At 44.2% G+C, this 15,402-nt stretch overlaps 1 protein-coding gene across 3 annotated transcripts in view; it reads right to left on the bottom strand.

Moving 5' to 3' along the window:
- Window positions 1–15,018, bottom strand: part of LOC126285457 (putative fatty acyl-CoA reductase CG5065) — a 375,357-nt gene extending 360,339 nt beyond the window's left edge. For 2 of the 3 annotated variants that reach the window (XM_049984865.1, XM_049984866.1), the window contains exon 1: window positions 14,826–14,976. The gene's annotated coding sequence lies outside the window, so the exon portion shown is untranslated. Of the gene's footprint in view, window positions 1–14,825 lie in introns of all 3 variants that reach the window. The other variant, XM_049984862.1, reaches the window with a different exon arrangement.
- Between the last annotated feature and the right edge of the window lie 384 nt (window positions 15,019–15,402).

Here is a 15,402-nt window from a genome sequence, read left to right as displayed (position 1 = left end):
GTGATAGTGTGCAATCAAAAACCCTATTCCGCCCTCTTTCCCACTTCCTTTCCTCACCTCTATCTCCAGGCAATCATAGTGCACTATTAAAATGAAACAACCAATCAAAAAAATACAAGATCGTGGAAAAGTGGTAAAAAGTTGTAGATTTTAAAATTCATTCCAACCAAGAAGAGGATGTATATAAATAATGTGTAAGAATGATATCAAATTGCATTACTTCCAAAAGATGTTTTACATACAGCTCAAGTAACACCTCTTCTCCCCCCCCCCCCCCCCATCTCTATCTCCAACCAGTCACACCTCTTATTCAAAGTAATCATTTCTTTCTGTATTTCATATGTTAAAAATACTATACACATTAAACACACCTGTTATCACTATTCACAGAAACATGTGTACAGAATAGCAAACGTAATGGCTGGACAGTAAATAGTACACGGTAATCTCTAAACACTAAACTACTTAATGTAAAATGAGATGCCTAGGTCACAGTTATGCATTACTTACGCACACATAGCTACCTCTTGCGTAATATTAAAATGACTCCGACAGTAAAGGTATGCATTATATTTGTAAAATGGCATACACACGTAACTATGTATGTAACATGTCAAGTAACTGATCTCTCACAGAAAATAATCATTTCTGTCTCCCTACCTCTGTCTCTCTCTCTGTCTCTCTCCACATTTTTCTTATAATATATTGCTGAGGGAGTATACGTACAAAATGACCAATATATAAAAACTGTTATCAACAACAATTTTCACAGGGAACTTCACAATGTATACTGTTTTACACCGTCATACACAGTGGAAATATACAAATTTAATAGCACCTAAAAATGCCCAACACCTAATACAGACATACACACCTCTGGCACAATATTAACATGATTCCAATATGAAAGATATGGACTATTTACATATACTTATGTACCTCTAGCGTAATGAAATGTTTATAACGCATTTCCAATGGGGAGGACGTGTCTGCGAGGCATATTTCCACAATGTCTTTGTGGATGGGCGTGTGTTGTCTCTTTGCTTTCCTTATGCCACACTCTGTGATTAGTACTGTATCTATCATTTTAGTATTTTTATGGCTTATTTTAAAACTATGCTCTGATTGGTTGGAAAGAGGAGCGAGCTTTAAATTTAGTACTAACACAACTGGGCTATTTGTATCCTCTCGGATTTCTTAAATTGCTTATTTTGTTTTTAATACTATGCTATGATTGGCTGGAGACTCGGGAGGGGGAGCTGACAAGGAAGCGCGACTTCCCACTGCTAAGGATGATAAAATCAATAATAGTGTGATGGTGTCATGAGTTCAAGGTTCGTGACTACCTGGAAAGCCATTTCAGGTCTAAGTGACCTGGAGTCGCCATATCATTAATGCTACTGCATAAGTTGACTAAATCAAGAGATCATTTGACAGGACACATCCTGAGGCATCAAGGAATCGTCAGTTTGGCTACGGAGGTGCGTGAGGGGAGTAAAAATTCTAGAAGTAGACCTATGTATGAACACAGTAAGCAGATTGAAATGGATGTGAATTGCACTAGTTATGCAGAGATGATGACACTGACAGAGGCTAGAACAGCCTGCACGATAGCTCATCATGTTCGGTCAGAGGGTTAGCTGCCCCATTTGGCTATCCGTGCACGACTCACAATCGGACCTAAATTCCATATGTCGTCAACCAAGCGCCTTTGACCCGTACTCGTACATCCAGTATATATATATATATATATATATATATATATTACCGAACACGTCAGACGTTGTACGTACGTACGTGTGTTGCTCTGTCTCTGCACTGAAATTACCAGCTCACTTCTTTCGAATCAAGGCCACAAAAAACTTGCTTTACCGGGATAATCGAAACTTTTGATCCTCTTCCTTTCAACGATGTTCAGGTCATTCATACCCAATTTATATTTCGGGACATAAAAAGTAATTAAACTGTGCTGATCTTTTTAAATAACCTCCTATTCTTCTTTCATGTTCTCACAAATATGACGTGGCGTTCTTTGGTACAATGTCCTAACACGAGTAACGTCTGCTAGGATCAACACGAACTAATGATAGTGGCGAAAGTCGTGGTGCTACCAACCGAACACTGCAGTAACAGCACGTAATTCTATTCGACCACACAGGTTGAGTGACAGAGTGTGTCAGCCGCGCGGGGTAGCTGTGCGGCCTAAGGGCGCCTTCGGAGGCTCCAGTCCTCCATCGGACGTGTGTGTGTGTTGTCCTTAGCGTAAGTTAGTTTAAGTTAGATTAAGTAGTGTGTAGGCCTAGGGACCGATGGCCTCAGCAGTTTGGTCCCATAGACCTTACCACAAATTTCCAATAACAGAGTATGTCAAAGAATACATTGAAACAGAAGGAGACCATATTGAAAGGAAACAAAAGAGAATAATAAAACATGGGAAGATGGACTGTTAAAATGAAAACAAAATCGCAGTCTAATACTGATGGTAATAATAGTAATGGACAACGAAAGCGGAAGGCCCATGAAATGCACTTCATGTGTTAACTGTGGGAAGACTGTTTGAAAATTTTAAGAGAGAGATTGCACAGCAAATGTCTTTATCGCAAAGTCACCCTCGTTCTATGAGTTCCATGTTGTTGTTGTTGTGGTCTTCAGTCCTGAGACTGGTTTGATGCAGATCTCCATGAATCCTGTGCAAGCTTCTTCATCTCCCAGTACTTACTGCAACCTACATCCTTCTGAATCTGCTTAGCGTATTCATCTCTTGGTCTCCGTCTACTATTTTTACCCTCCACGCTGCCCTACAATGCTAAATTTGTGATCCCTTGATGCCTCAGAACATGTCCTACCAACCGATCCCTTCTTCTGGTCAAGTTGTGCCACAAACTTCTCTTCTCCCCAATTCTATTCAATAGCTCCCCATTAGTCATGTGATCTACCTATCTAATCTTCAGCTTTCTTCTGTAGCACCACATTTCGAAAGAATCTATTCTCTTCTTGTCCAAACTATTTATTGTCCATGTTTCACTTTCATACATGGCTACACTCCATACACATACTTTCAGAAACGACTTCCTGACACTTAAATCTATACTTGATGTTAACAAATTTCTCTTCTTTAGAAACGCTTTCCTTGCCAGTCTACATTTTATACCCTCTCTACTTCGACCATCGTCAGTTATTTAGATCCCCAAATACCAAAACTCCTTTACTACTTTAAGTGTCTCATTTCCTAATCTAATTCCCGCAGCATCACTCGATTTAATTCGACTACATTCCATTATTCTCGTTTTGCTTTTGTTGATATTCATCTTATATCCTCCTTTCAAGACACTGTCCATTCCGTTCAACTGCTCTTCCAAGTCGTTTGCTGTCTTTGACAGAACTACAATGTCATCGGTGAACCTCAAAGTTTTTATTTCTTCTCCATGGATTTTAATACCTACTCCGAATTTTTCTTTTGTTTTCTTTACTGCTTGCTCAATATACAGATTGAATAACATAGGAGAGAGGCTGCAACCCTGTCTCACTCCCTTCCCAGCCACTGCTTCCCTTTCATGTCCCTTGACTCTTATAACTGCCATCTGGTTTCTGTACAAATTGTAAATAGCCTGTATTTTACTCCTTCCACCTTCAGAATTTGAAAGAGAGTATTCCAGTCAACCTTGTCAAAAACTTTCTCTAAGTCTACAAATGCTAGAAACGTAGGTTTGCTTTTGCTTAATCTAGCTTCTAAGATAAGTCGTAGGGCCAGTATTGCCTCACGTGTTCCCATATTTCTATCGAATCCAAACTGATCTTCCTCGAGGTCGGCTTCTACCAGTTTTTCCAATCGTCTGTACAGAATTCGCGTTAGTATTTTGCAGCCATGACGTATTAAACAGATAGTTCGGTAATTTTCACATCTGTCAAGGCCTGCTTTCTTTGGGATTGGAATTATGATATTCTTCTTGAAATCTGAGGGTATTTCGCCTGTCTCATACATTTTGATCACCAGATGGTAGAGTTTTGTCTGGACTGGCTCTCCCAAGGCTGTCAGTAGTTCCAATGGAATGTTGTCTACTCCCGGGGCCTTATTTCGACTCAGGTCTTTCAGTGCTCTATCAAACTCTTCACGCAGTATCATATCTCCCATTTCATTTCCATAATATTGTCGTCAGGTACATCGCCCTTGTATAGACCCTCTATATACTCCTTCCAATTTTCTGCTTTCCTTTCTTTGGTTAGAACTGGTTTCCCATCTGAGCTCTTGATGTTCATACAAGTGGTTCTCTTACCTCCAATGGTCTCTTTAATTTTCCTGTAGGCAGTATCTATCTTACCCCTAGTGAGATAAACCTCTACATCCTTACATTTGTCCTCTAGCCATCCCTGCTTAGTCATTTTGCACCCATAGCGGCTGTAAAAGGTAATGGTGAAATGAGTTCGCACAAATGAGTTTGTAATCTGTCACAGAAAAAAAGTGCTGGGCTCTCCAAGAAGCGCTATGCACTGAATCATAAGAGGAAGTATTCTGAAAGCGTATGAAACTCAATTGTCACAAGAACTCAAGCCGCGAGATCTTTTAAAGCTGCGAGAATCCGTTAGGTGCATACTGGGCGAAAGTTAAACACATAATAATCTGTCATAGAATCTTCACATCCCACTTCCGGATCAACGTGAACGTGAGTAAGTAAATCAGCGTAATATCGTTGGTGACCAGTCTTTGTACCGTCAAACAGTAACCGTTTGTATCGATTTATGAGCAGTTGGAGCGCGGGTCGCATATCTTGGGAAATGAGGTTGATGTTGGATGACGTTACTCGAATATGTTGAGGAAGTTTCATGGTCTTACGTCGATAGTCTAGGGGTGGTAGACACGTGTCTACCAGGGCATAATGAATCGTATCTATTTTACGTGAGCCTTGTTAATACTCATAAAGTAATGTGCTATCGACAGGGGATGTCAAATTCATTCCATATTTTTAGATTTCTAGAAGGCTTTCGACACCGTTCCTCACAAGCGTCTCCTAACCAAACTGCGTGCCTACGGAGTATCGGCACAGTTGTGCGACTGGATTCGTGATATCACGTCAGAAAGGTCACAGTTCGTGGTAATAGACGGAAAGTCATCGAATAAAACAGAAGTGATATCGGTCGTTCCCCAAGGAAGTGTTATAGGGCATCTATTGTTCCTGATCTATATTAACAAAGGTTCAAATGGCTCTGAGCACTATGGGACTCAACTGCTGTGGTCATTAGTCCCCTAGAACTTAGAACTACTTAAACCTAACTAACCTAAGGACATCACACACATCCATGCCCGAGGCAGGATTCGAACCTGCGACCGTAGCAGTCGCACGGTTCCGGACTGCGCGCCTAGAACCGCGAGACCACCGCGGCCGGCGATCTATATTAACAACATAGGAGACAATCTGAGTAGCCGTCTTAGATTGTTTGCAGATGATGCTGTTATTTACCGTCTTGTAAAGTCATCAGATGATCAAAAAGACTTGCAATATGATTTAGATAAGATATCTGTATGGTGCTAAAAGTGGCAATTGCCCCTGAATAAAGAAAAGTGTGAAGTTATTCACATGAGTACTAAAAGAAGTCGGGTAAATTTCGATTACGCGATAAGTCACAAAAATCTGAAGGCTGTAAATTCAACTAAATACTTACGGATTACAATTACAAATAACTTAAATTGGAACGATCACGAAGATAATATTGTGGGCAGAGCAAACCAAAGACTGCGATTCATTCGCAGAATATTTAGAAGGTGCAACAGGTCTACTAAAGAGACAGCTTACACCACACTTGTCCGCCCTGATCTGGAGTATTGCTGTGCGGTGTGTTATCCGCATCAGCTGGGACTGGCGGATGACATCGAAATAGTACAAAGAAGGGCAGCTCGTTTTGTATTATCGCGAAATAGAGGAGATAGTGTCACAAACATGATACGTCAATTGGAGTGGCATTCATTAAAACAAAGGCGGTTTTCGTTGCGACGAGATCTTCTCACGAAATTTCAATCACCAGTTTTCCTCTCCGATTGCCAGAACATTGTGTTGCCACCCACCTACATAGGGAGAAATGATCATCACGATAAAATAAATGAAATCAATGCTCGCAAAGAAAAATTTAAGTGCTCGTTTTTCCCGCTTGCCGTGAGAGAGTTTAACGGTACAGAGCCAGATTGAAGGTGGTTCATTGAACCCTCTGCCAGGCAGTTTATTGTGAATAGCAGAGTAATCACGTAGATATAGACGAAGATGTAGGCGCACAATTTAAAAAAAATGAAATTAGCAAAGAATGAAGTTTTAAAGGTGCACTGAGCACGCCATTAAAGCATTAAATGTGGAGAGGCGTGTCAGTGATCCCCAGAGAGTTATGTAAGTAATACAGACGGAGAGGATCGCTAACGCTAATCTTCCCTGCACACGCGGGCGCGCACACGCACTCACACACGCACACACACACACACACACACACACACACACACACACACACACACACACACACACACACACACTGGTGCCGGTAGTCGACGCCTCTTGTTTAGACGCGTACACAGGCACGTATGCATGCGCTGATGCGCCGTTTAGTGCAGAGGCAAACATACGGGCGCCGGGCCTCTCTCGCAGCTCCTGACGGCTCGCAAACAACGCCAGACAGCCAACTTAGTTAATTGCCGCCGGTCTCCCAACTGCTGGCCGCTTCCACACTACATTACGTCAAGAATGAAGTGCGGTGAAAGCACGAGGCAAGTCAGTGAATTTCACGAAACGATCCCTGCAAAAACATCTGTTTCTCAGTTCACTGATTACTGATAGATTCAGCCATGTCTATACAGAATGCAACAAAAGGTAAGGCCAGCCTTCCAGGACACATCCTTGACACAGACTGGCGCGGTGTCCGTGCGGTTCTAGGCGCTTCAGTCCGGAAGCGCGTGACTGCTACTGTCGCAGGTTCGAATCCTGCCTCGGGCATGGATGTGTGTGATGTGCTTAGTTTAGTTAGGTTTAAGTAGTTCTAACTTCTAGGGGACTGATGACCTAAGATGTTCAGTCCCATAGTGCTCAGAGCCATTTGAACCATTTTTGAACCATCCTTGACACGTAGAGAAGAAGAGAATATATTATGGCGATATGGATCCGGAAACGCTTCATTTCCATGCTAGAGAACATTTACTACAGCTCTTGAAGGAACAGAATACTTCAAAATGATTCTCCCGCGTAGAACGGTGAATATCTTCTACACAAATGAAGATATAAAGTTATGGCACATTTTACGAAAGCAGAATTTTAAGGTGGTGTCAGGTGTAAGCGGCCAGTTGTTTGTGTAGCTTGTGGTAAGACATTCCCTGGTGGAGCTAGCTCGCTGGCTCGCTAATTACGCAAGGTAGTCGAGTGGAGGTGCCGATAACACAGCAGCAAAAGGCGGCATGCGTTCTCACCGTGCGTGCGCAAATGCGCCTCCAGCAGCTCGGAGCATTGGACGATAGTACCGGCAGTTTAAAGGCACTGCATCTTTACGCTGCGGGAGGTCCACATGTCGCCGCCCGGTGCACTGCCTCAAGACGTAGAGGTCATCAAACAGAATTTCTCACCTAATCCACATAAATGTAATCGCCGTGCCAAATGAGAGCCGTTCGTCACGTGTCCATCTGGCGAGTTTTGCTGCGAAGTTGGAGTTTCAAACTATACTGGACTGAATTGCTACAAGCCTTTCATGACAGTGGAAAACAACCGATTCGTGAATTAGTTCTCTATGTGGAGAAGCAAAACGAGGATAATGAAATGTAGTCGAATTAAGTCGGGTGATGCTCAGGGAATCAGATTAGGAAATGAGACACTTAAAGTAGTAAAGGAGTTTTGGTATTTGGGGATCTAAATAACTGACGATGGTCGAAGTAGAGAGGGTATAAAATGTAGACTGGCAAGGAAAGCGTTTCTAAAGAAGAGAAATTTGTTAACATCAAGTATAGATTTACGTGTCAGGAAGTCGTTTCTGAAAGTATGTGTATGGAGTGTAGCCATGTATGAAAGTGAAACATGGACAATAAATAGTTTGGACAAGAAGAGAATAGATTCTTTCGAAATGTGGTGCTACAGAAGAATGCTGAAGATTAGATGGGTAGATCACATTACTAATGAAGAGGTAATGAATAGAATTGGGAAGAAGAGGAGTTTGTGGCACAACTTGACTAGAAGAAAGGATCGGTTGGTAGGACATGTTCTGAGGCATCAAGGGATCACCAATTTAGTATTGGAGGGCAGCGTGGAGGGTAAAAATCGTACAGGGAGACCAAGAGATGAATACACTAAACAGATTCAGATGGATGTAGGTTGCAGTAGGTACTGGGAGATGAAGAAGCTTGCACAGGATAGAATAGCACGTAGAGCTGCATCAAATCAGTCTCAGGACTGAAGACCACAACAACAACAACAACAACATGTGGAGATGGGGGATAAGAATATCCTTTCACATTTATTGTTGAGTGACGAGGGTACGTTCCATTTGAGCATAAAAGTGAACTCCTGCAAAGTAAGAATATGTGGAACACGACAGCCCGTTAAACAACCAATGACTTTAAACAAGGCGACTACACGAGTCAAGCACCTGACACACCATACAGCAATCTTTTCTAAATCGCTTTGCAGCTGATACTGGTCTTCGGATGACCTTACTAGACGGTAAATTACAGCATCATCTGCGAACAGTCTAAGAGAACTGCTCAGATTGTCACCCAGGTCATTTATATAGATCAGGAACAATAGAGGTCCCAGGACGCTTCCCTGGGGAACACCTGATATCACTTCAGTTTTACTCGATGATTTGCCGTCTATTACTACGAACTACGACCTTCCTGACAGGAAATCACGAATCCAGTCGCACAACTGAGACGATACCCCATAGCTCCGCAGCTTGATTAGAAGTCGCTTGTGAGGAACGGTGTCAAAAGCTTTCCGGAAATCTAGAAATACGGAATCAACTTGAGATCCCCTGTCGATAGCGGCCATTACTTCGTGCGAATAAAGAGCTAGCTGCGTTGCACAAGAGCCATGTTTTCTGAAGCCATGCTGATTACGTGTCAATAGATCGTTCTCTTCGAGGTGATTCATAATGTTTGAATACAGGATATGCTCCAAAACCCTACTGCAAACCGACGTCAATGATATAGGTCTGTAGTTAAATGGATTACTCCTACTACCCTTCTTGAACACTGGTGCGACCTGCGCAATTTTCCAATCTGTAGGTACAGATCTATCGGTGAGCGAGCGGTTGTATATGAGTGCTAAGTAGGGAGCTATAGTATCAGCGTAATCTGAAAGGAACCTAATCGGTATACAATCTGGACCTGAAGACTTGCCCGTATCAAGCGATTTGAGTTGCTTCGCAACCCCTAAGGTATCTACTTCTAAGAAACTCATGCTAGCAGATGTTCGTGTTTCAAATTCTGGAATATTCCATTCGTCTTCCCTGGTGAAGGAATTTCGGAAAACTGCGTTCAATAACTCCGCTTTAGCGGCACAGTCGTCGATAACAGTACCATCGGCACTGCGCAGCGTAGGTATTGACTGCGTCTTGCCGCTTGTGTACGATATTTACATTCTCACGTTCCAGCACCTCTCTCTTGACGGCAAGCACTTTGTCCTTCGTACGTATACTCGCGTCTGGATGGACGGTGCGTTTCCCAGACGTTGACGTGAAGCCACTGTAATCCCCCTCCCCGGGCCTACCAGCGGTGATCGAACGCGCGGGATTAGCCGAGCGGTCTGGGGCGCTGCAGCCATGGACTGTGCGGCTGATACCGGCGGAGGTTCGAGTCCTTGGGATAATTTAGCTTAAGTAGTGTGTAAGTTTAGGGACTGATGACCTTAGCAGTTAAGTCCCATAAGATTTCACACACATTTGAACAATGGTCGCCGGTATGGTGGCGTGGTTCTCGCAATTTGCTAACAAATGCACGTGTGAATTTAATAAGTACCGCTCTACAGTTCATCACCTCGTCACCCTGTCAACCCATATTACGAACAATTTTCTGCTGAAATGCCAGACTGTAGCTGTGTTTTTTGATTTGGAGCAGGCTTACGATACCTGCGGGAGGAGGAGCATTCTCCATACAATGCACACGTCGTGCTTCCGACCGTGTCTGCCCCATTTTATTCGAGAGTTTTTAAGAGACCTGGTTTTCATGTTACGTGTGGGTCCGGTGTCGTCTGAGACTTTAATTAAGGAGAACGGGGTTGCTCAGGGCTCTGTGCTGAGGGTAGCCCGATATAACGCAGCAGCTAACCCTATCGTGGACTGTCTCCCGCCAGGCAGGTCAGTCTCTCTTTTCGTCGATGGCTCTGCGGTCTGCTGCAGCTCTCAGCGGGTCTGTTTACTGGAGCGACGACTTCAGCGATGCGTCGAACGTCTTTACTCAAGGAGCATCGACAACAGTTTCCACTTTTCCACTGAAAAAACTGAACTTCTGGTGGCGTAAAGAGTTTCATCCACCATCCTTACATCTCGGTCCTCTTACTCTTCCGTTTGTCGAAAACAAGATAGTCTTGGGGCTCACGCTGGATAGGAACTCCGTTGGTCCCCCAACACATCTTATCTAGCAGGACGCTGAACCCGATCTCTAAATATCCTACGTGTCTTACTTAGGAGAACAAGAACTTCTTAGCTGAGATCACTATAAAAATCTTTATTGTAGGTAACCGGTTTCGGTAAAGCGGAGCTGACATCCTCAGATCTTTATAAATGTTATTACGAGGATCGTTGAATAAGTAATGCCCGACATTTTTTAAGGAACCTTTACTGTACATAGACAAACGTCCTTGTTGGTGATCCACATTTGATGTTTGTTCTGTGCGCCGGTGAAGTTTAGAACCGTTCTGGCAGATGGCAGGGTCGTAGTACAGCATCAAAATGGCGGCTACATACGACTCACGTTACAAGCAGCGTGCTGCTATTGAATTCTTGTGTTCAGAAAAGAAACCGTGGTGAACATTCGTAGAAGTCTGTGTGCAGTATATGGCAATGCTGCAGTTGATAGGAGTACAGTTGGGCGACGGGTAAAGAAAGTCACAGCCTCAGGAAATGCAGAAACAGAGCTCCACGGTCAGTCACGCTCTGGACGTCCTGTCAGAGCCACTGCTACAGACAGAGCTGACTCGTGCGGGTGCCATTATTCGTGCCGACCGGCGCATCACAACTCGACAGTTGGCTCTACAGTTGCCGGTTAGCATTGTAAAGTCTGTCTGCAATGATCGAGACTCTCGCATACTCAAAAAGGTACTCACGATGGGTTCCACGAATGCTCACAGCGGACCACAAGATTCAAAGAAAGGCCATTCCATCTGAATTCTTGGAGCTTAAAGATTCTCAGCGGGCAACACACTTTGAAGAGTGTCAGCCGTGCAGTCCGTGCATGGCTCCGCCTACAGGACAAGAGCTTTCACCAGCGGGGAATACTCGCCCTTCTGCAGCGCTAGCGTACGGCCATAGAGCGTGGTGGACACTACGTAGAAAAATAGAACATGGACAAGACATGTTGATGTATATTGTCACCAAGTTCTGACTCTTAACTATAAATATGTTCTGAGAAAAAAATGTGGGGTATTACTTGCTGAACGACCCTCGTACAAATATCTTGTGCCAGTTACAAGCAAAATCTTTACACTCAACGTCCAGGCACATAAAACATGAAATGAGCTATGGATTGGCACGTCAAAATTAAAGTGCCTGTGTACTACTGACGTGCCAACGCATCGCCCATTTCATGTTTTATGTACCTCTAACTTCAACGGAATGTTTTTGTGTGTATCTGGCACGAGATGTTTGTTATATCATTTATGAAGATTTAAAGGTGGCAACTTAGTTTTACCGAAACCGGTTTTCTACAATGAAGTTTTTTACATCGATCTCAGCTAAGAAGTTGTTCTTACTGGTGATCACTAGATATCGTCCCTTTGAGCTCAACATGACTAAACTATGTGTTGTAAACGGTACTTCATGGGAGCGGGTCAGAAAATCCTCCTCCATTTATACCAGTCGCTTGTCGGATCAACAATGGACTACGGGTGTCTCGTTTACTCACCTCCATGATCGTCTTTTTTACGCCATCTCATCACAATCCATCATCGAGGCACACGTTTGGAAACTGGGGCTTTCTACAGCAGCCTAGTTATTAGTCTCTATGCAGACGCTGCGGAACTACGGCTGTCATACCGGCGTGATGTTCTCAGCAGGTACGCTTGCCGTCTGTCCTCAATAGCCAACCATCCATCCCATATGCCCTCTTTGGATGACTCCTTTGACTGCCAATAGGGGCTAAGAGCAACTTCTTTGTTGCTTCCCGGAGCTTCCTTTCGTGTACTAATTCGGAAGCTTGACCTTACATCACTTGCCACGTTCCCGATGGCTGAGAGCCCTTCACTGCATTGGCTTTGTACAGATGTCCGCGTTCATCTCTGACTTAGTCCGCTTCCCAAGGACGTTGCCCCAGATTAAACTTATCGCAGTAAGTTTCTCGGACTTTGTACGCAATTTGGAGTCAGCGCCTTCGTCTACGGTGAAGGCACTAAAACCGACGGTGGTCGCGGATGTGACTTTATCGTTGGCAATAAACATTTTAGATACCGGCTTTTAGAACAGTGCTCTACTTCTACGGCAGACCTTTCCGCCCCTCATCATGCTACCCAGTAGATCCGACGGCACAGGCTTCTCAATTGTGTATTAAGTTCCGATTCCCGTAGTAGTGTCCTCCAGAGCCTCAGTGTGTTACACACGTTCCAACCCTTAGTACAATGGATCCAAGAATGCCTTCACTCGCTCGCTGATGATGGAGCCAACATGATGTTGATGTGGGTCCCTGATGACGTTCGAATATTGGGGAATGAAGCTGCCGATGCTGGAGCCAAGATTACCCAGGCTCTTTAGCTGTTCTGTCCCTTCATATGACCTCTGAGTTGCCGCACGTGTAGCCAAGTGTGTAGCAGCCTGCGTTTGACATTAAACTTTTCTCCGCTATTTCGCTTTTTGTAACACCCTCTTAGCTGCGGCAAGCTGGAGTGCCCCATCAAGCTGAAGCGACATTTCCGTGTAACACCACCAACTCCTGTGTAAGAGATTTCCTCCGCTTGGGTCTGGGTGTTGCGCTGTCCTTAACTTCGTAGCGTCATAACTGACACAGAAAACGCCTACGTGGCGTCAAATGACAAGTCAAAGTCTATGTAATTTCGTACCAGGGATCGGGCTGACCCTACTGAATATTCTGAGCTGTCGAAACGCACTATCGTATTCCTCTTACTAGCAGGAGGTATTACTGTAGTTACATCCGAAATAGTTGGGTTAGTACCGATATCTGAGAAACTAATATAGTTATGAAAAGACCATGAGTCATTTAGGGAAGAGTTTTTCACAACCGATTGGTATGTAAACAGAATTTCGGTACCTTAAATGGTTCAATAAATATCTGAAGTGTACAGCTTAGCTGAATTACCTTGCACAGGTAACAATTTATTAAAGTAATTATCTCTTTAAGACAAACCGATCAGATGAGGTAAGCTTATAGCTGATGATGGTGCGATTGTATGACACGTGTGGTGCAGCCATGCTCCAGATGCAGGTTCACCTCGGTTTCCTTACAGATCTCAGTCGCGCTAATAACACGTCTAGAATATCATTATCTGCGAAGTTTCCGCCGGCGGGTGAAAGTTTCAGCCCCGATATCGACAGCAGACTCGGTAAAAGCTACCGTCAGCTCACCTTTCTCCCAGTGTCGGCAGTTCTGAACCGACCCAGAAGTATCAGTACACAGGAAGGAATCGTAAAGTGTATGAAATGGGAGATTAAAATTATGAGTAATATCTCAAGTCGTGCTGAGATTTTTCAGTTTGTAGACTACAGGAAACTGTTCGATAAAGACACTCGTACAGCTAGCGCCGAAACTGAGGATACGTCCAACTTGTACCCACGAAGTCCTATGCGTTGTACTTCAATTTACATAAAGTGTGTTGTAGTCGTATTTAGTCGTGATTCGCCTATTAAAAGTCGGATTGTCTTTTCACCGAAACCCGTCCGATTTGTTCCTTCCACCTATTATGCAACTACTGCCGAGACAAAAATAAGAAAAACTGCGTCAGTTGTTAGCGATTTTACTATCTATACAGAAATTTATGTTCGCGTTCGACAGTGATACGTGACTGATAAATCTAATAGGCAAGGTGAGAAGGAATGCAGCCATTTTTGTTAACTTTCACCCATGATTTGATTTCAGTGTTTGAAACTTAGCCTTCCACAAAACGCTATTTTTACCTTTATTTCTTACTCTTTTTGTTGCCCAAACAAGCGTCGATAGCTATGTACCGTCTACAGTGGGTCTTGTATTGTTTGTTTCTGAAACTGCATTAAAGAGGTGTCTACACAGGTTGGTCTGCTGTTATGCGGTTCTTACAATTTGACAGGACGTCATGTTTCGGTCGTACTGTGCGTCCCCGCCGTATACACTGCTTTTCACTCCTTTTGCACTTCACTTCCACACGGTATAGCAAGTTGCCACACACAGAAACGAGATCTAGGAAAGTTTGTGTCGCCACACTCATCGAAAGCTATTACTATTTCATTAACACAATGTTGCTAACTTCCTCTTTCACAAATCCGTGATATTCGACTTTCTTCTCATTTATGGCCAAAATCGATAATGCCACATGTCGAGACCATCGTCTGGAGGCGAATCAACTTCTGAGCTACCATGTAAACGCAATCAATCAAAGAAGCACACACTCCAGCACTCTGGAATAATCTGGAGAACCCGAACACGCTCCACATTTCCTCCAGATGGTACTCACCTTGTTAGACGGCGCACAAACGATTCCCGGAAGCGTCAGCGAAAGTTGGATACGAGATCCGAGAGAAAGAAACGGAGCACACGAGAGAATAACGAACACTATCCGACCCGCAGCACTCGCGTTGTGGCCTGCAGAATACTGGCCAATCCCGTTCAGTTGTCACGTCAGCCACTGTCGGAACACTGATGGCTGCCTACAGGGACCGCCGTCGGAGTGTCAGAAAAACGGAAGTTACGAAACAAAAACGAGAGATGGAGGCACAGGGACCCTCTCCCATCCCCACGGAAGGGGCGATCCTCATTCCTCTCCCCTCCCCCCTCCCCTCCACTTCCGAGGGTACCAAACCCCACCCCCGCCATCCCGCGGAACACGGCGCCCGTCCGCTGGACCTGCTCAGGAGGAGAAATGAGAAAGCAGAGTGGAGCTGCTCGCCTGCTGTAGCGTTCTCCTCCCACTCTCTCTCTGTCTCTCTCTCTCTCCCGGCCCTACCCCACAGCTCCTACTGCCTCACCGACACTTTTTCTCTCTTTTTACTGCTTCCGTTCAGCTTTCGCCGGCAGTCCGCGACGAGAAGGAA

Source organism: Schistocerca gregaria, chromosome 8 (genome assembly GCF_023897955.1).
Source record: "Schistocerca gregaria isolate iqSchGreg1 chromosome 8, iqSchGreg1.2, whole genome shotgun sequence".
NCBI lineage: Eukaryota > Metazoa > Arthropoda > Insecta > Orthoptera > Acrididae > Schistocerca > Schistocerca gregaria.
The sequence above is the reverse complement of the archived record's forward strand: the minus strand, read 5'-3'. Positions and strand labels throughout refer to the sequence as shown.